At 37.1% G+C, this 22440-nt stretch overlaps 1 protein-coding gene across 7 annotated transcripts in view; it reads left to right on the top strand.

The window, feature by feature from the left end:
* Positions 1-22440, top strand: part of CCDC91 (coiled-coil domain containing 91) — a 387500-nt gene that overhangs the window by 144031 nt on the left and 221029 nt on the right.

Raw genomic sequence — 22440 nt, 5'->3', positions numbered from 1 at the left:
ACAAAAATAATTAGAAGATAAAAATTGCAAATTGTAAGATGGTAATAAACTGCCTTAAGATGTACTTGACATCATGGAGCATTTTAAGAATGACTTGAATTTTTTCAGTTTGTATTTTAAGAAAGTAATTGAAAAATTTGGAGGAGTCTCAGAAAAGAACCTCCTAAATAATTAAAGGAATAATATGACCTAAAAGTATGGTGAACTTTATCTTGACTTTTTCAGAATATTTCTATTTAATAATGATGATTAAAAAATACTACTTCCAAATACCTGTATTTTACCTTTCAAAGAAATAAAATAACAAATGAGGGACAAATTCTTTTTTAGACTATTTATCATTTTTTTGGGTCTTTTTAGGGCCGCACCCATGGCATATGGAAGTTGCCAGGTTAGGGGTTGACTCAGAGCTACAGCCTCTGGCCTACAGCCGCAGATTCAAGCCTGGTCTGTGACCTACACCACAGCTCATAGCATTGCCTGATCCTTAACCCACTGAACGAGGCCAGGGATCAAACCTGCATCCTCATGGATACTAGTCCGGTTTGTTACCACTGAGCCATGACAGGAACTTGCTGTCTTGATTTTTCATTTGGAAAATGTGTTCTGTCTTTTGTGATAGTTAATAAGATTGAACGTATTAATGTTTGATTAGTATATAATGGAGTAATCTAGATTGAAGTCTCTTCCTCCCTTCTGACTTTTCTAGTCTGTACCTCTTGTAGTGGATTGGGAGGAGGTAGAGGAATAAGTAAGCAACTTTATAATTAATTGTTGGTGATGTGAGGCATGCTTGTTCTTCCTTGGTTAGCTCTGATTCCATTGGGTGATGGTGGCACCTCCTAATTTTTTAATCTTCATATAGACTATGCATGGTTCTCCTTGGGCATGCTTGGGTTTGCTGAGGACTTATTCAGCTTGGTCACCTACTGGTCATGTTAATGGCCTAGGATGAGTCTCTTCTTTAGGTGGTCGAATTGCTTACTTAGTTCAGCAGCTGTCTAAGCAGGTTAGGAGAATCGGAACTCAGGAGAGCCTTCTAGGATATGAGAGGCTGACTCCATTTTTGTCCCAAACCCATTATACAGCAGCCATCTGAAGTCTTGTTGATATGGGCTCTTTGGAGAGGGGGAGGAAAGTCTGATACCTTCAGATATCTCCAGATTAAAAATGTGCACCAGTCATTTAATTCATGCATGGTCATGGACTCCAGAGGACTCCAGAGGACACATGTCAGTTACTCTCAACAGCTCCCTCACTCTTCTTGGCTGTGAGCCAATGGCAGGATAGAGGTGAGTCTGCATGGTTTGTAGCTTAGCAGGGATGGGGAAAGACCAAGATGCTAGTCCCCTTTCTCCAGGTACTATGTCCGATGAGTGATTGTCTTGCTGGCCACTCCTGCTCCCGACATAAATAAGTTCACTCCTCTGTAAGGGGAAGGAAAAGCTTTTCTCCAGGAACAGTGTTCTTTCCATAAGACGGAAGACCCCTATTCCTTTGTTTATGTAGACTGGTGCTGGTAGTGATGGTGGTGGTGGCAGAGGTATTTGGAAGTTGTAAGGGCTAGACCTGCTAACTTTTCTTAATGCTGGGAGCGAGAGGGCACATCGTATCTCTTGACTTGAGTTTTGTAGCTTAACTGCAATTCTGAGATAACAGCTAACAGAAAGGATGTCCTTATCAGCCTCCTTTTGTTCCTCTCTATTGTCTGTACATGGTATGGAAGGGAGAAGAGTGTTTGTGTGTTGCCATAGTTGCCGTGTTGTTTCTTTCCACATTGGTTATGTTTGGGTGCCTTTGTCCAGAAATTTTATTTGCTATGGTGTCAAGACTTTTGGATAACTTCTTTATCCTTTTCCCACTTTATGTGAGATCAGCTTCCTTACCCCTGGGAAGTGCAGTTTGAGGCCTGTTCATATTTCCGTCACATGAGGCAAGAGTGTTCAGTTGAAGTGTTTAGATTTGTTAGAATACTTGGGCTCTGATTGCTCCACAGATTTTGTTAAATGTAGTCTGTCAGAGTGTAGTATACCTACTTTTTTTCCTCACTGTTTAATACCTTTGAGCGTTAGATCTTTTCCTCACTAGCAGGTAGTTGTGAAGATTTGAATTCCATCTGCCTTATTTAGCAGCCATGTAATCTCCCTTCAGAAGAAAAAGAAAGAATCCTGACTATTGGGAAAAGGCTCTCTGAGACATTGCAAAGCTAAAAGCAGAGAATCCAACACTAACTCTGTTTCCTGGCCCCAGGCCCACCTACCGTCTCTGTGGTCCTACAGAGTTTCTGTTTCCTGCTAATTTTCTACATTAAGTTATACTGTTTGAAAACAAGTCTTGTCAGATATGGGGAGAGGAAGATAATGTGCTATAGTTTATTCTTCCATCTTAAAACTTGTTATTTGATTTCATTTATATATGTATCACTTCGGTGTTACTGAATAACAGGTTACTTCAAAACTAGTACAATAAAGCAGTAACCATCTGTTATTGTACATGAGCATATGGATCATCTGGTTCTGCTGATCTAAGTCAGATTCTGCTGATTTCAGCTGAGCTCTCACAAATCTGCAGTTAGTTGATTGGTAGGCTGGGAGCAGGCACATCTAGATTGGCCTCATTTACATGTGTGGTGATTGACTATGGTGACTGGGTAAATAGGCCACATGGCTCTCATTATCTAGTAAGCTACTTTGAATGTCTTCTTGTGGTGGCTGAGAAGGGTTCCAGAAACATCAAGAAAGCAAGCTCCAGTGTACAAGCACTTTCTGAGCTTCTGCTTGCATCGTGTTTGCTAACAACCAATTAACCCCAGCAGATCTCATGACCATGTCCAGAGTCAGCATGGGAAAGCATTACAGAAATAGCATGGATTCTGGGAGATATGAAAACTTGAGACTGTAACTGCAAAAGCACATAATGCTTATATCGTCAAACTTGTTTTCCCTTTATTGTTTCTTGTCTTTAACGTTTAAAAAAAGCCCTCTCTTTGGTGGTCCCTTTTAAGTTTTTTCAGTTCTGGAGAGTTTTCACGTTTCTTTGTCTTCTTCCCTGTAAACTCCTCACCTCACCCCTCTCCAGATTCTTATTCTAATGTAGTTGATTCCCATCATTCACAGTAGTTATGTACAATAAAGTCTCTGGAAACACTGATTTTGTAAATACTGAACCATTACTCTAAAGGGAAATATAAAGTTAGGTTCCTGAGATTCTATGACCACAGTATTTTCATCACCTGATCGGTATATAATCTTGTTTTATGTGTGTTTCTTTTAAAATCACCACTTTAATATTTGTTGTTTTTCATTAATGTTGACCTCATGGCCAACAACACTATAACTCACGCTTGAAGGAAGGTTATGTAACACAAATATTTTCTCCTTAAGTCACGTCACAGTCTTCTTCTCTTCAATTCAGCACTACATGTGGGGACAATTTTAAACAATGAAATCACCAATGCTAAGCACAGAAATGCAAAACAAACAAACAAACAAACAAACATGGTAGTGAACAGACTGCAAGAGACACTTGTTTATAGAAGGAGAGCTGAATCAGGAAGGTAGAGAGAACTGCCCTGTTTGAAGAGCTTGAAGAAGAGTTAGTAGTAGCTTCTGTATTAGGTTTCAGGGACATCTTTATTGTAAAGCACATAAACTGTGGAGCACAAATTTTTATCACCTATTTTTGCTCCTTAGCATGCTTTAATTTAATTTAATTTCAAAAATAAAATTATACTTTAAAAATATTTTTCTGATTTGCCTAATAAGGTAAGGAAATCCACTGGATACCTTCATATACATTTAGCTTATAGGAAGTTTAATTCTCTGTACTGGCAAAGACAAAAATATTTGAGCCCTAAATCAAGCAAACAGACATGATAACAACCCCTTTCTCCAAATAGACAAACAAAAACAGACTTATGCCCTAAAAGGAAATGATAGGGATAACTGTGCTGTGCCCTCGGTGAGGCTGTTCCACGTGTTATCATTTCACTATAATATGTGTAATTGTAATGTTTAAAATCCACCTCCGCTACAAGCTATCCCACATGACCTCTTAATGGAAATCGATTTAATTAGTTTATCTGATGATTAACTAGAGAGAATGATATATTCAGAAACTGTACTGGATAAATAGAGAAGATACAGTATATTGGGTTCCTATGTGTCTCTTTCTGAGGAATTGTCCAGGAGTGACTTGGATGGTATATGATTTTCTCCATAATATGAGGTACCTCTTTTTTTCAGTATTTGGTTGTCTGCCACACAACAAACACTGCACTAATAATCACTTACCATATTTTCTTTCACCTAACTTCCACTGCAAGACAATGTAATTGGCATTATTAATCCCATTTTACAGTTAAAGTGACAAAGATAGTAAATTGCTTGTCCTAGGTTTACATAGCTGGTAAATTATATTCCCTAGGTTTAAAATTGGGTTGACCTAAGCAAATGTGCTCATTTTACTACATTGGGATTAGAGGTGAAATTTTACTGTAATTATTTCCTTAGAAGAGATATCAAATATTAGTTATTATATTGTTCAAGTTTAATTTTAGACATGTTTTATTTAAGTACTTTAACCATTTTGAATAGAACTCTTTGACATATGGCAAATTTTCCCATTTTCCCCCCTCACCATTTTATTTTTGTTTTTAGAGATTACGCTAAATATCTGTTACCATTGGTTTGATGGAGGGACAGCTTTATGAGCATCAAATTCTTCTACTGACATGTTGCTCTCGGGTCCACAGAGAAATCAGGACTGTATGTCCCTATAAGAAACCCAATAGAAAAATATCACATAACTTTTTTTCTTTCATATGTTGCAGAGATATTTGCTATGGCTTTTCATTTTCTCAGAAATAGTTATTGGTTTATTATCAGAGAGTAGTATTTTTGAGTTAACCTGAGCGGTAGATTAAAAACAAATAGCAGCTCCCCTTTCTTTTTTCTTACCCCAATTCCCTTTCCCAAAGAAATACAAATAAGATCGTTTTATCTAATTTCTTAGTAATAAATGGAAAAAATAAACAGGCAACTCCCAGTCACTAGGGCCCTCATTTCAAAGAATGGGATACTCCCATAATGGAATTGGTTAGAATACTTTATTTTTGTCTAGCTTGGTTAGCTGTGAGAGAAAATAATTAGTAATTGATGGCAGGGCAGGAAGAGAATCTGATTCATAGATACACTAATCAGAAAAATAATCATTGGAAAATTGGGACATATCCATGTTATACTTCTCAATGTGATTTTTTAAACATTTTCCTTAAGTCTTATTGAGACAAATAAGATTTATACTGTATATTATTACACATATTGGACGTTTTAGCAGTGGTTTCAATGTGGTGATTTTTGTAGTTGTGGTTACATTATCTTTTAAAGAAAACTTGTCAAGGGCTTAATAATACAACTTCAGAATTTTGTTCTAGGCAAACAGTTGCAGGGTTAGACTTGGTCCAGTGGTGACTAATTTATTTTGTAAAGCTTGAAAAGTTTTATTCAAATCCTAATGAATTGTTATTTCTAGCATGCATGATAATATTTATTCCTAGAAAATGAAGGATTTGGGGAATGATTATAAACATACAAGTAGACAGGAGAATAGAAAAGTCCGTCATTGCTTGTGCCTATGTGGCTACATATTGTTGAATCACCTTAAAGCAAAAGAAGATGTGAAATAGTCCTTGGGAGCTCCCTTTGTGGCTCAGCAGATTAAGAACCTGACTAGTATCCATACAGATGTGGGTTTGGTCCCTGGCTTTGCTCAGTGAGTTAACTGTGGCAAAGTTATCCACAGATGCACTCGGATCTGGTGTGACTGTGGCTGTGGCTGTGGCTGTGGCTGTGGCGTAGGCTGGTGACTATGGCTCCGATTCCACCCTTAGCCTGGGAATCTCCACATGCCCTAGGTGAGGTCCTAAAAAGAAAAACAGTCCTTGCCAGAAAGCCTTGTGTGAAAATTTTTTTTCTAAATTATAATTTAGTAACTGTTCTAACTTAGGATATTTATATGTGTCGCTGCATGTAATTTCCATCTTAAAATAGTTGCTACTAACTGAAGAAGATATTTTCCAATTTTCAATATATTTATTCAAATTAATTCCTTCTGTTAGAAGATCTTTGTTTTAATAGTGCTGTGTTTTATCTGCATGATATGCAGAATACTTTCCCAGCATCATTTTTGGTTCAAATTACTAGTACTTTCTAAAGCTGCAGTATCAAATAGCTTTTCTAGGCCGATTGAAGTGGTTAATTTTACTTAGTTCTTTCAGTTCATGGCATAATTTTGAAGATACTCACTGTTCCTTGCAGATGATAATTCTTCATGCCAATAATCATAAAATTATCTCTAATACATCCACCAGACAATATGCATTTAATAAGTTTTTCTTTTTAATGATATTTTGAATGTGTCAAATTCTACTATTTGTATGCCATTATTCATCTAACATAACTTGAACATTTCCCATGTTCTTATAAATTCTTTACAAACATGACTCCATAATGAACTGTAATTTTCAGAATCATCTCCTTATAGTATTGATTGTTATTATTTTTAATCTTTTTTACTATTTTAAAATCATGTTGTCCCAAAATATTTTTACATAGAAAAATCTATCTTAATTTATGATTTTCTCTTTAGTGTAAATGATTGTAAGATAAATGTGTAGAGAAGAAAGTGAGTGAGGAGGTCAGGCAAAAGATCAAAAGAGTTACTGAGTTTCCTATTACTTGAAATAATTAATTTAGAGAAATTTTTTCCCAGTATGTTTATATCATTACCTATAGTTTCATCATTTATAAGACAGGAAGTAAGGGGAAGGAATATGTCTTTTAAATCATTATGGTGTTTTCTAGGCCTATAATTATGAAACAAAATAATTTGCCACTATGATCATTAAATATCAATTTTTATAAAATAGCAAATATTTGTGGAATATTTTTCTCTTACTTTATCAAACAATTTCTCTAGAAATATGTGTTGTTTGACCTTTTGGTGCATGGAGGGTTTTATATAGCCTTATCAAGGCTGATGCCTCTGTTTGACAGAACTGTATACATTATTCTAAAGTTAATATCAGAGAAATTAACATGACCTTTTTCAGAGTAAGGTAGTGTTTTTGCTAGATTGTCATCTACTTTTTCCTGAATAGGAGTGATAAAAAATAATTTAGCATCTGAAAGATGCAATTCCATGTAAGCTACAAATAATTTTTCTGGTGTTTTAAAGTTACCTTTAAAACAATAATTATTCTTTGGAACCAATAGGTATTTTGATGAAAAGGAAAAAGTGCAGTATGAAATTTTAGGAGCATACTTGCTGTAAGAAGTCAAAGTAACATTTATGGAGAAATTGAGTTTAGTGATTTTTATAAATCTTAAAATAATATATCTAATTTGGAGTTAATCAAATCACATAATAATCATTACTTGACTATTTTTATAAGAAAACAGCAAATTTTGGTGGTAGTTGTGCCAGCAGACATATTTTCCTGTTTCTCTTTTTGTTCCTTTTTGGCACTATTGCATTAGACGAGATATCTTTGTGGTCACATATTGAGGGCAGAAGAAATTTCGTGATAGTATGGACTCTCTACTTATTTCTATGAACATTTTCTTCCCTGATTTAAAAAAAATGATTTCTTTCATATGTGTATTATGCTTATCCATATTCATTGTCAAACGGTATTGATGTATATAGTCTTCATTGTGATACAGAAACTTTAAAATAAAGTCTTTTGGGTTTGTTTTCCTTCCAATTTTCATCAAAAGTGAAAGGAAGATGAGAAAAACCGATATTTATTACCTGGCTACTCTGTGCTACACTATACTATGTACTTTATGTGTATTATTTATGAAATTCTCTCACTAATCCTGTGAGTTTACTTATTTTTTACAGATGAGAAAATTCAAGTTTAGCTATTGGCATTTGAATGAGGTCTTTCTTTTATGCTCAGTCTTCTTTTCCTTGATAAAAATTTCATAAGCACTTGCTTGTTTCCATTCTTTGCCTGATGCCAACTGGATGGCAGCAGACAGAGAAGGCATCTTCCTACCTAGACCTGCAGGGATGCTAGAATTATTCTATTGTCTTCTCCCCTAGAATGTCAACTCGTAGTCCTTAGCTTTGGCATCAGAAATTGTATCACTAGTAATTTATTTCGTTGAGTTAGATTTCCCAAGATAGACACTTCATATTTTAATATTATAAAAGTTAATAATTTAGTTGTTGAAATGGCAGGATATTTGCATGTTTGAAATTGCTTAAAGTACAAAATAATATATAGTGGAAAGTCTCCTTTCCATGGTATTTGTTACACATTCTCCGTCCCTACCATTAGCTAATGTGAGCATTTCTTATATATTCTTCTAAAGATATTTTGGGTACATACAAATATACTGTTCATGTATATATGTTGTATATAATCATTTATATCCATTTTTTAAAGACAAAAGTCATCGTGTGCTCTTTTACTTAAGAACATGAATTATTCCATATCAGCACAGTAAAGTTTTCTTAATAATCTGTTGAATGAATGTACTATCATTTATTTAACAAGTTCCTCATGATGAACATTTGAGTGGTTTCTGACCTATTGCTTTAGTCACCTTGTATTTGTATCCTTAAGCATTTAGACACTGTTAGCTAAATATGGAAAGTCTAGGGTTTTTATTTACTCTATAGTTATTGCAGAGTATAAGATCTAAGCACAGATAATTTTCCATTAAAATATTTATTAAAATTAAAGTCAACATTTAAAAGAGTCATTTAGTTTTAAATGGCTTGTTATGAAAAACAGCATTCATAGGTCCTTTCTCTGCCCCTGCCATTTTTTTCTGGCCCCCCAACATTAACCACTTTCAACTTGTTAAATTAATATTCATGCCTGTATTTCTAAATAACATACTTAGAGTGTTGCTACCTCTTGATTTTTCAGATTTTGTTAATTCTTGTCCTGCCAGAATATTTATATCAAAAACTGTATTAGATTGTTACTCAGTGTTTACATTATAATAGTTATGTAAATGCTACTGACACCTGAATCACATAATATATTCTTTTTTTTTTTTTTTTTAAGGGACTCTAGGATTTATTTTATTTTATTTTATTTTTTTGTCTTTTTGCTATTTCTTGGGCCACTCCTGCGGCATATGGAGGTTCCCAGGCTAGGGGTCTGATCGGAGCTGTAGCCACTGGCCTACACCAGAGCCACAGCAACGCGGGATCTGAGCCTCGTCTGCAACCTACACCACAGCTCACGGCAACGCCGGATCGTTAACCCTCTGAGCAAGGGCAGGACTGAACCCGCAACCTCATGGTTCCTAGTCGGATTCGTTAACCACTGCGCCACGACGGGAACTCCTCCACATAATATATTCTGATTAATTTTCCCTTCTTGAATAACATTTTATCTTGAAGTGAATGTTCTTTTGTGTATTCTTACTCAATGTGATTTTTTTCCACTGCAATTTTTTGGTTACTTTTTGTTGTGAGCTCTTATATGTTTGATCTTAATTAATTGAATTCTTGGGCCTTAACTGAGAATTCTTTCTCCAAGAGGTGTTTTGGCTTGCTTCTCTTGTGAGTTGGATGTTATCAGTTCTCCCATCAATTTCTCCTTTTGTGTCTGTTAGTATTTGTTGAATGTATTTGGGTGCCGCTATATCAGGGGCATATATATCGATGAATATAATATCCTCTACTTGAATTGATCCTTTGATCATTAGTGTCTTTCTTTTTCTTTCTTTTTCTTTCTTTATGGCCTTTTTACTTTTTAGGGTTGCACCCGTGGCATATGGAAGTTCCCAGGCTAGGGGGTTGAATCGGAGCTACAGTTGCTGTCCTGTGCCACAGCCACAGCAACACAGGATATGAGCTTCATCTGCAACCTACACCACAGCTCATGGCAATGCCAGATCCCTGACCCACTGAGCGAGGCCAGGGATTGAACCTGCATCCTCATGGATACTAGTCAGATTCGTTTCTGCTGCACTGCAATGAAAATTCCCTATGGCCTTTGTTTTAATGTCCGTTTTGTCTGATATGAGTATTGCAACTCCTGCTTTCCTTTCTTTTCCATTCTCATGAAATATCTGTTTCCATCCCCTTAGTTTCAGTTTATATGTCTTTTGCCCTAAGGTGAGTCTCTTGTAGGCAACATAATGTAGGGTCTTGTTGTTTTTAACCAGTCTGCCACTATGTGTCTTTTGATTGGCACATTCAGTCTGTCGACATTTAAGGAACTTATTGATAAATATGTATTTATTGCCATTTTAAACCTTGTTTTTCAGTTCATTCTATGTTTCTTCTTTGTGTCTTTCTCCTTTTTTTGTCAGATGATTTCCTTTTATTTTATGCTTGTGTCCTAATTTTAGTTTTTGTGAATGTATTGTTTGGTTTTGATTTATGGTGGCCCTGTTTTTCATCCTATATCTGCTTGCTTTAGCCTGATAGTCATATAGACTCAAACACATTCTTTAAAAAAAGAGTCTAGATTTTGTTACTTTCCTTCACCACATTTTATGATTTTAATTTTGATGTCCTTTTTAAACATCTTCATGTATATCCTTTTGCTGTACCTTGTATTTTTCATTGCTATTACATTAGTTTTTTTCTTTTTCCTTTAAGATCTGTGTACGGGCTTATTCAAATGATTGCTTTCTAATTGTGATTTCCTCCATCCAAATCTTCTTACTTCTTTCCTGTTTAGAGAAGACCTTTTAGTATTTCTTTTAAAATGGCTTAGTATATTGTGTTATTCTTTTTATTTTTGTTTGCTGGAGAAATTCTTTTTTTTTTTTCTTTCTTTTTTTGTCTTTTTGCCTTTTCTAGGGCCACTCCCAAGGCATATGGAGGTTGCAGGCTAGGGGTTTTAATCGGAGCTGTAGCCACCTGCCTACACCAGAGCCACAGCAACACGGGATCCGAGGTGTGTCTTCACCTATACCACAGCTCATGGCAATGCCAGATCCTTAACCCACTGAGCAAGGCCAGGGATCTAACCTGCAACCTCATGGAACCACTGCACCATGACGAGAACTCCAGTTTGCTTGAGAAATTCTTTCTATATCCTTCTATTTTAAATTACAGTCTTGTTGGGTAGAGTATTCTAGCCTGCAAATTTTTCCATTTTAGAACTTTGAATATATCTTGCCACTCTCTCCTGGCCTATGAAATTTCTGTAGAGAAATCAGCTGATAGCTTCATGGGGCTTCCCTCATAATTAACTCTTTGACTTTCTCTTGCTACCTTTAGAATCCTCTCCTTACCTTTAACTTTTGTCATTTTTATTATAATATGTCTTATTATGGGTCTGTTTGGGTTCAATTTTTGGGGGCCCCTCTGTGCTTCCTCTATCTTGATATCTGTTTCCTTTAGATATGGAACATTTGCAGTCATAATTTCTTCAAATATATTTTCAATCCCGTTTTCTTTTTCTTCTCCTTCTCCCTATTAAGTGTATATTAACCCACTTTATATTATCTCATAGATCTCTTATATTGCTTTCTTGTTTTTTCATTTGGTTTTCTGTCTGCTATCCTGATTGGGTGGTTTCCATTATTCTATCTTCCAAGTCACTTATTCATTTTTCTGCTTTTTTCATTCTGCTCTTCAGTGCCTTAACTCAGCTCATGTCTCTGCAAATTAATTTTCTAACTTTCCTTGGGTTCTTCTTATATTTTCTAATTCCTTTCTAAAGTAATCTGCATTTCTGTTCATATCTACTCTTCATTCCTTCATATTCACTTTTAATTCCTTTTGTATTTTCGCTATTTCCTTTTCAAACTCGGTGGCTGTTAGACTGCAGAGGTCTGTTTTCATTCTTTTTTCCTTCAGGGGAATTCGCCTGTTTTTTTTTTTTTTTTTTTTTTTTTACTGGGAATGGTTCCTGTGTTTCTTCATTTTGCTTTTATTTTTCTTATTCCCCAAAGCTCGAGTCTCAGCACCCAGTTCCCACCCAAGTGTCTCAGGCTGTGGTATCTCAGGTGGTGGTACTGATGGTCTGTGTGGCTCTCCCTTTTCTTTGCCCTCCTCAGTCTAACTCCTCCATTTTTCTCTGAGGCTTTGAGGTTCCCCCTCCATCGGAATGGTTCCTGAGCTTCTTCATTTTGATCATGTTTTTCTTATTCTGTGAGTTTAGGGAAAACAACTACTGTAGCCTTGGAGGTCTATTAAGTGTGAGAACACCCCTGAGTATTTTGTGAGGGCTTTCTAATTTTTTTTTTTTTTTTTGGTGTGAGAGCTGCTTTTGATGGGATGCTTGCTGTCTCTGTGCTGGTATATGGCATGCGTGTGCTTCCAGGGAGATGGAGGCAGTGGAGAAGTTTAGTAGGCAGTGCCTGGTTGTTGGGCCCTTAACAGTGGTGAGGACCCACAGGGTGGTGGCACAGGCTGCTCCTGGTAGTAGGGCCCTGGAATGTGACCCTCAGGCAGGTGTAGGCTGCACCAAGAATTTTTGGTAGTGGCAGCAGCAGGGCGTGTTTGTTCCCAGGGGAGTGAGAGCAACAATGGATGGTACTTTGTTGTAGTGCTCTCCTCCGGTTATCCCTGAGGCAACTGGGGCCACAGTTGGTACCTATCCTAATGGCAGCGGGCCACGCCCACCTCTGAGGTGACTGTGGTGGTTTGTCTCCACTGCCTGTAGCCTGTGCAAGTGGCAACTTGTTGTCCTTAGCCCATGCACGAGGTGCCTGACTGACTGTAGCCTTTGCAAGGGGCATCTGGCCACCTGTAGCCCACTCAAAAGGTGCCCTGATCCCCAGGAGCCCCACATGGGAGTACATAAAAATATTCCTATGGTGGTCCGCCCTGTCTCCTGTCACTCTCCCCTGAAATCATGCCTTGCTTCTCCTGCAGGCCCTGTCCTCTTCCCACACTCCCTTGGTTGTGACTCTCTGCTCCCACACCCATAATCCACTGTTCCCTAGACCCTCAGGCTGTCTACACAGAGCTATCACTAGTCCTCCTTCTGGAACTGACCTCTAGTACCTGAGTCTCAACTCCCAGCCCCCACCCAAGCATTTCAGGTTGTGGTCTCCCAGGTGGTGGTACCAATGGTTTATGTGGCTCTCTGTCTGCTTTGCTCTCCTCAGTCTGGCTGTTGAACTTTTCTCCAAGGCTTTGAGGTCCCTTTTTCTTGGCTGGTCTCCTCATTGGTTAGTGGCTTCCCAGGGTTCAGGTTCCTTTCCTCTTTCACAACTCCCTCTCAGGAGTGTGGATCTTGTCCTAATTCCTTTTTTTTTTTTTTTTCCCTCTTCTTTCTCTGTCTCCCCTGCTCTCCCCACCGGCAATTTTGCTGTACCCAGTTATATGGAGGCTTTTTGCCTTTTTGTAAGTTTAAGATCTTCTGCCACTGTTCAGGAGATGTTCTGTGCATGTTCTGCATGTAGATGGATTTTTCTGTGTGTGTTTGTCGGAGAAGGTGAGCACCACAACTTATTCTTCTGCCATCTTGATCTGTTTGCTATACCACATCTTCTTTATCCATTCCTCTGTTGAGGGACATTTAGTTTTTTTCTATGGCTTGACTATTGCAAATATTGCTGCAAGGAATATTGAGGTGCATGTTTCTTTTTGAAATATGGATTTCCCTGGATAGATGCTCAGAAGTGGGGTTTCTGGATCATATGTTAGTTCTATTTTTAGCTTTTTGAGGAACCTCCATACTATTTTCCATTGTGGTTGTACCAATTTACATTCCTACCAACAATGTGTGAGGGCTTCCTTTTTCTTGGACCCTCTCCAGTGTTTGTTTTTATACTTTTTGATGATGGTCATTCTGACTGGTATAGGTGACACCTAATCATACTTTTCGTTTACATTTCTCTAATTAAAAGTGGTAATGAGAATTTTTTCATGTTTTTTTTTTTTTGCCATTTGTGTATCTTTGGAGAAATGTCTATTTAGATCTGGTTTTGCTTGTGGTGTTTGTTTTTTTAATATTGAGCTGTATGAGTAGTTTGTATGTTTTGAGAACAACGCCTTGTCAGTTATTTTATTTGCAAATATTTTCTCCCATTCTCTGTGGTGTCTTTTTGTTTTGTTTATGTTTTCCTTTGCTGTACAAAATCTTTTACGTTTAGTTAGTTCCCTTTAGTTTTTATTTTCCTTGCTGTAGGGGGAGAATCTGAAAAGATGTTGCTGTTGTTAATATCAGAGAATGTTCAACCTATTTTTTCCTCTAAAAGTTTTACCGTATCCTGTCTTATATTTAGCTCTTTAATCCATCTTGAGTTTATTTTTGTGTATGGTGTTAGGGAGTGTTCTAATTTCATTCTTTGACATGTAGCTGTCCAGTTTTTGCAACAACACTTATTGAAGAGACTGTCTTTTCTCCATTGTATATTCTTGCCTCCTTTGTTGCAGATTAGTTGATCATAGGTACATGGGTTTATTCCTGGTATTTCTTTCCTGTAACACTGATCTATATTTCTGTTTCTGTGCCAGTACCATACTATTTTGATAACTGTATCTTTATAGTGTCATCTGAGGTCAGAGAGCCTGATTCCTCCAGTTCCATGTTTCTTTCTCAGGATTGCTTTTGCTATTTGGGATCTTTTTTTGTTTTGTTTTCATACAAATTAAAAAAAAATTGTGCTAGTTCTGTGAAAAATGTGATTGGTAGTTTGATAGAGATTGCATTGAATCTTTAAATTGCCTTGGGTAGTATAGTCATTTTGGCCATATTGATTTTTCCAATCCAAGAGTATATCTTTCCATCTGTGTCATCTTTGATTTCTTTGGTCAGTGTCTAATAGTTTTCAGAATACAGGTTTTTTTGCCTTCTTAGATAGATTTATTCCTATGCATTTTATTCTTTCGATGTGACAGCAAATGAGATTGTTTCCTTAATATCTCTTCTTGACATTTTGTTGTCAGGGTATAAAATGCAAGAGAGTTCTGTGTGTTAATTTTGCATCCTGCAACTTTACCAAATTTATTGATGAGCTCTAATAGATTTCCGGTAGTATCTTTAGGATTTTCTATGTATTTCTCTGGCTTTTCCATTTGTCTAGCTTTCTGTGATTGTGGTGTCTTTCCTGGGCTGCAGGATTGTAGCCCCTTCTGCTTATTCTGTCTTCCCTGTTGGGTGTGGTTGGTACAGGGTCTTGTGACAGGCTTCCTGATGCGAGGAACTGGTGTCTGTCCACTGGTGGGTAGAGCTGTGTCTTATCTCTTTGATGGAGTTGTGGCTGTGTCACTGGTTGTGATTGGGAGGACTTTAGGCAGACTGCTGATGGATGGGGATGTCTTCCCACCCTGTTTGTTGTTTGGCCTGGGGCTTCTCTGCCCTGGTGGATGGGGGCAGATTTTTCCAAAGTGGCAGCCTCCAGGGGAGCTCACACTGATGATTATTTCTTGGGACCTCTTCCTTCAGTGTCGTGCTCCCAGTGAGCCCCTGTTTTCCCACGAGACTCTCTGAGATCCACACAAAGAACTGGCCCAGATTCTTACGGGATCTCTGTTTGCTTTGGGACCTGGTGCACTTGAAACTTTGTTTGTGCCCTCCAAGAGTGGAGTTTCTGTTTCCCCCTATCCTGTGGAGAGCCTACGTACAAGCCCTACTGCCCTAATGCTTTGGGGGCTACTTTTCCCAGTATCAGATACCCAGGCCAGGAAATCTGGGAATTCAGAACTCTCACTCCTGTGGGAGAACCTCCGTGATAGAGTTAATTTCCAGTCTGTGGGTTGCTCACCTGCTGTGTATAGGCTTGCTTATTATCTTGAAAGCTCCCCTCCTACCATGTCCTTATAGCTTCTTCTTTAGGTTTGGCTATAGGTATCTTTTTTCATAGCTTTCAATCTATTTTGATGATGGCTTTTCAGCATTTAGTTGTGGTGTTGTTGGTTTTTTTTTTTTTTTTTTTTTTTGAGATGAGTTGAACATAAGTCCTTCTTCTCTGCCATATTGTCCAGAATCTAGAACTCCATTTTCCTCACATGGCTTTTTTCAGGTCTCAAATATCCTTTTCCTTTCTATTATAAGTAAAACAACCCATACTCAATAGTGTAAAGCTGAAAGCTTTTTCCTTTAAGATCAGGAACAAGGATGTCTAGTCTTGAAACTTTTTATTTAACATATTATTGGAAGCCCTAGCCAGAGAAATAGGCCAGAAAAGGAGATAAAGTACATGCAGATTGTATTTGCAGATGACATGATATATAATATATACAAAACTCTACAGAATTCACCAAAAAAAACTGTTAGAGCTAATAAATGAATTTAGTGAGGTTTTAGGATAAAAAGTCAATATACAGAAATCTGTTGCATTTTTATAAACTAATATTATCAGAAATTGAAATTAATAAAATCTCTTATGGAATTGAATCAAAACTATAAAATACATTTTAATAAATTTAACCAAGGAGACTAAAGACCTTTATAGTAAAAACTGTTAGAAATTAATGAAAGGAATCGAAGAAGACACAAATAAATAGCAAATATTCTGGCTCGTGGATTGGAAGAATTAATATTGTTAAAATGTCCATACCACCTAAACCAGTCTGCAGATTCAATGTAATGTTTATGAAAATTCCAATGACATTTTTCACAGAAATAAAGCAAAAATCCTAAAATTTGTATGGAACCACAAAAAGACTCTGAATAGCTACCGCATTTTTAAGAAAGAATCCAACTGGAGGCATCACATCCCCTTTTCTAAATTCTATTACAAAGCCGTAGTATTAAAACAGTATGGTATTGACATAAAAACTGACACATAGATCAATGGAACAGTGTAGATCATCTAGAACTCACATATATATGGGCAATTAATTTATGACAAGAGAATCAAGAATATACCATTGAGAATGGATAGTCTCTTCAATAAATCATATTGGGAAAACTGAAAAGCCACATACAAGAGAATAAAACTACCACTCTTGCACCATATGCAAAAATGAACTCTGAATGGATTAAATTCTGAAACAATCAAACTCCTAGAAGAGAACATAAACAATGATCTCCTTGACATTGAGGGTCTTGGTGATGAATTTTTTTGGGATCTGACACCAAAAACAAAGGCAACAAAATCAGAAGTAAACAAGTGGGGCTATATCAAACTAAAATGCTTCTGCACAGTAAATGAAATCATTAATAAGATGAAAAGGTAGCCATTGAATGGGAGAAAAAATATGCAAATCATTTACTTATTAAGAGATTAATATCCAGAGTTCCTGTTGTGACCCAGTGGTGAGGAACCCAACTAGTATTCAGAAGAATGTCAGTTTGATCCCTGGCCCCACTGAGTGCATTAAGGATCCACTATTGCTTGAGCTGTGGTATAGATCACAGATGTGGCTCAGATCTCGTGTTCCTGTGGCTGTGGTGTAGGCCCAAGTTGCAGCTCCAATTCGACCCCTAGCCTGGGAGCTTCCATATGCTGCTTATGTGGCTCTAGAAAGAAAAAACAATCAAACAAATGAACAAAAGAGGTTAATATTAAAAATGTATGAAGTACTTATGTAACAGAAAATGTGTAAAGTTAACTCAAATAACAGAAAAAAAAAGAAAGCAAAATATAAGTAAAAAAATAGAATTACAAAATGGTCAGTAATGTGAATAGTAATTTTCCCAAAAAAGACTTACAGATGGCCAACAGGTACATGGAAATATGCTCAACATCACTAATTATCAAGGAAATGGAGTTCAAAACCACAGTGAGACAATACCTCACACCTGTTACTATGGCTTTTATCAAAAACAAGAAATAGCAAGATTTTGTGAGGATGTGGAGAAAATAGAACCCTTGTGCACTGTCGGTGGATATGTACAATTGGTGTAGCCACTGTGTGAAACAGTATTGAGTTCCTCAAAAGATTAAAACTAGAATTATCAGTATGATACTGCATTTTCTCTTCTGTGTGTTTATCTGAAGAAAATGAAAATACTAATTGGAAAAGATATGTTCACCCCATGTTCAGTCAGCATTATTTCCAGTAGCCAAGATATGGAAACAACCTAAGTGTCTATCAGCTGATGAATGGATAAAGAAGATGTTTTTATATACAATGGGATATTATTTAGACATCAAAAAGAAAGGTATCTTAACATTTGTGTCAGCATAGATGGACCTCGAGGCATTATTTCATTTGAGTGAAGTAAGTCAGACAAAGAGAAATACTGTATAATCTCATTTATATATGGAATCTTAAAAAAAAAAGAAACTAAGTTTATAGATAGAATGGATTGATGACTGCCAGAGGCAAGGGATGGGGAATGGGAAAAATGGGAGAAGGGGACCAAAGGGCACAACCTTCTAGTTATAAAATGAGCCCTGAGGATGTAATGTAAAGCATAACAACTATAGTTAAAAATTCTAAATTTCCCTGGTGGCTCAGCAGGTTAAGGATCCAGTACTATCACTGCTGTGACGCAGGTTTGATCCCTTGTCTGGGAACTTCCACATGCTGCAGGTGCTGTCTCCCCCAAAATATTGTGTATTTGAAAGTTTGTAAGGGAATAAATCTTAAAAATTCTCATTGCGAGAAAAAAAATGTGACTTTGTAATGGTGGTCAATGTTAACTGGACTTAACTGTTGTGATCATTTTGCAACATATACAAATAATGGATCATTATATTGTACACCTGCAATTACTATAACATTATATGTCAGTTATACCTCAAAAAATAAATTAAAAAAAGAAAACTGATCATTGGATTTAGGGCCCACTCTTAATCCTTAAGTTAATTGTATTTTCAAATAAAGTTACATTGATAGGTACCAGGAATTAGGAACTTGGATATATCTTTTTTTTTTTTTTTTTTTTTATTTTCCCACTGTACAGCAAGGGGATCAAGTTATCCTTACATGTATACATTACAATTACATTTTTTTTTCCCCACCCTTTGTTCTGTTGCAACATGAGTATCTAGATAAAGTTCTCAATGCTACTCAGCAGGATCTCCTTGTAAATCTATTCTAAGTTGTGTCTGATAAGCCCAAGTTCCTGATCCCTCCTACTCCCTCCCCCTCCCATCAGGCAGCCACAAGTCTCTTCTCCAAGTCCATGATTTTCTTTTCTGAGGAGATGTTCATTTGTGCTGGATATTAGATATATCTTATTATTGACACAGTTCAACCCATTAGAGTCTGCCCCCAACCTCCCCAATTTTCTACCTTTTCAAAATGCAAAGTACATTGAACTCATTTCAACATCTCTAGAAATTTCATTCCATTTCAGCATCAGCGCTAAGCCAAAATCTCATCTAAATGTTATTAGCTAGAAAATCCCAAATGTCATCATCTAAATTATCTAAACCAGATGTGGGTGATACTGGATATGATCCATCCTGGAGCAGAATTCTTCAGTGGTACATTTGTCAAACTAGAAAACAAGGCACCAGCTTCTATAATACTCTGGTGGAAGACGTTTGAGATAGGCATTCCCATTTCAAAAGAGAGATATTGGAAGTAAGAAGGGGGTCACCAGGTCTAAACAAGTTTGAAACACAGAAGGGCAAGGTCTCTTAGGTTTTAAGGCCTGAGAATAAGCCTCTGGTTTGATGCTCCACCCTGTGGGCCCACAACTTCAGCTTAATGAGCCTCTGGAACAGTGACTTTGGCTTGGTAAGTATCTGGGCCTGTGGCTGCATCTCATTTGCCTACTCTGCTCATGGCTCTGGCTTGTTCACCCTGTGCACTCATGACTTTGTCACTGTTTGTGTGTGTGACTCCACCAGCCTCTGCATCTGTACCCATGACCTGAGCTTTTGCATCTGGGTCCATGGCCCTAGCCTCTGCACCCACAGCTCTGACTTCAGAGTCATTCCTCCTTTTTCTTGAAAGTTAATTCATGTTTGCATCCACATAGCACTATCAGCCTGTTTCTGCCCTTTAAAATTTCAGAAATCCAGTAGCCTTTCATTTCATCCTTCTATCCAGGCTTGCTGGTATAACATTCTCAAAAATCTTATGCATCTCCTGTATAAGTTGAGATTTGTGCCATTAGATTAGTGGATTCTCCATAGTTTCTTTCTGCACAGTCGCATTTATTTTGTGGCTTCTGCTGAGAAGTTTGATTGAATCCATGAGTGATGTAAGAAATTTCTTGAGCGAAAAATTGTCTACTTACACCCTTGACCTCTTCTCAGAGCAAATTTACAAGTGAATTTCCTAATTGTAGCATCTTTACAGTCTATTAGACTGAAAACCTCCCAAATCATCAAGTGCTGGTTCCTTTTTGTTTAACATACCCTTTTTTATTTAATCTCTTTCTCTCTTGCATTTTACTCTGAGCAACAAAGAGAAAGCAACCAGCAGTAGAACACAATTCAGCTAAGTTTTCTACCACTTCATAACAAAGACCACTTGTTTTCTAAATTCTAATGTGTTCCTTCTGAGACTTCACCAGAAGCATCTTTAACATTCATGATTCTACCAATGGATGTTCTGTTCATAACAATATAGCTATTCTCTGAGATGCTAGCTTTCTCTGCTATGCTCTTCACATCCTCTGAGCCCTTACCAGAATCAGCTTTAATATCTGTATTTTTAGCAGCCATCTCTTCAAAGCAGTCTAGGCCTTTTCTTTCTTTGTACGTCAAAATTATACTAGTCTCTACTTTCTATCCAGTTCCCAAGTTACTTCCATATTTTTAGGTATTTGTTATAGTAGCATCACTGTTCTCAGCACCAAAATCAGTACTAATTTCCCAAAGCTGCTATAATAAAAATTCCACAAATTTGGTGGCTTAAGACAGCAGAAATTTATTCTTTCACAGTTACTGAGGTCAGAAATCTAATGTTGACAGGGCTGTTCTTTCTCCAAAATCTTCTAAGTGGGGAGGGGAAGGGGAATGGATCTTTTCTTGCCTCTTTCTGCTTATGCTGCTGCACCTGATGTTCTTTGGGTTATGGCACCATACGTCCATTTCTGCCTCTGTCTTTACATGGCCTTCACCTCTGTATCTCTGTATCTCAGATCTCACTCTCCTTTTTCATAAGGAAATTAATCTTGGGGCTTATCTGCATTCACAGATACCAGCAATTAAGACTTGGATGTGTCTTTGGTGATGGTGGTGGGGTCACAGTTCAACCCACAATAAGAACCAAAGATGAATCTCAATGTATTTTAAAATATGTAGGCATATCAGAAAACCATGGATGGAAACACTCAGAAAATGAAGACAAATGACCAAAACATTAAAAAGGGACTTTTATAGTTAAGCCATTTTTCTTTTCTCCATCAAAATATTAAATGTTTTGAGAATCTGTGTTCCTAGAAACCCCTTTCTGTTACCTGGATTAAAATAGAGCCAGACATTGAAGAGTAGTCCCAAACTTAAAATGGGAAAGGTCATAAGAAATTGGAATTTTGGAAAGGTTTACATCCTTATTGAATAGGATATGTTTGTAGATGTATTCATGAGGCATGTCTTTAACATCAGCTCTTGCCAACTGTTGTCTCTTCCCTCTTTTCCTCCCTCCTCTCTCTCCCTCCTTCCCTCCTTCCTCTTTTCCTTCATCTTTTTTACCCTCCTTTTCTCCTTTCCATTCCTTTCTTTTTTCGTCTGCTTGGCTTGAATTAGTTTTGAGCATCTGCTGCTCAAGGCACTTTGCCTTTGAAGTCTTTAACAAAGTCAAAGATAAATAGTGATTTCTTTTAAATCTGCTCAGAGTGGAATTTCTGCCTTTCCTATTGGAGCAAATAATAAGGTGACATTGAAGTAGCAGTCAGAACAGGGCCAATCCAATCAACAAATTAGCCAGGAATTTAGCCAGGGTTATTCTCCAGCTTTGGAAGATTTGGCTTTTATCCTTTAACAGAAGATAGTAGTTGGTAGAGGAGATAGTGTACTAATGAAGAAATGATAATGATAGCAAAAATGGCACTGTTAAAAACATAGCATCTTGTCTTATGAATTTCACTTGAGTAGTTGTTTTCATCTTCAGAACAATAAATTAGTTGCGACCTGCTTATTCATCTCTGATTTGCTAACTGCTAGTTCATACTTTAAAGTTTGATTTAGACATGGATGTGACATTGTCATGTCTGGATTTTGTAAAGTGGGGTAGAGAAAAATCAATTACTTCCCTGCTAATGTGAACAAACTCTGGGGTCCTTTGCATCTTTTCATCATTGTATCTGTTAGAAAACTCATGGAAGGAGTTTGTTTTGTTATCTTGTTTTTGATTTGAGAGGAGGCCACAAAGCTGATGGTTTTGGATCTGTGTGCTTATGAAATTCATGTAGTGTGTTAAGGCAGCCGTTAATGGCATGGGGCCAGAGATGAAAATTAATCCTTTGAAAGAGTTGAGAAATCTTTTTTCTTTTTTTTTTTTTTTTTTTTTTTTTGTCTTTTTGGTTGTTGTTGTTGTTATTGTTGCTATTTCTTGGGCCGCTCCCGCGGCATATGGAGGTTCCCAGGCTAGGGGTCCAATCGGAGCTGTAGCCACCGGCCTACGCCAGAGCCACAGCAACGCGGGATC

The sequence above is a fragment of the Sus scrofa genome, chromosome 5 (assembly GCF_000003025.6).
Source record: "Sus scrofa isolate TJ Tabasco breed Duroc chromosome 5, Sscrofa11.1, whole genome shotgun sequence".
Classification (NCBI taxonomy): domain Eukaryota; kingdom Metazoa; phylum Chordata; class Mammalia; order Artiodactyla; family Suidae; genus Sus; species Sus scrofa.
This window is presented reverse-complemented; position numbering and strand designations above follow the sequence as displayed.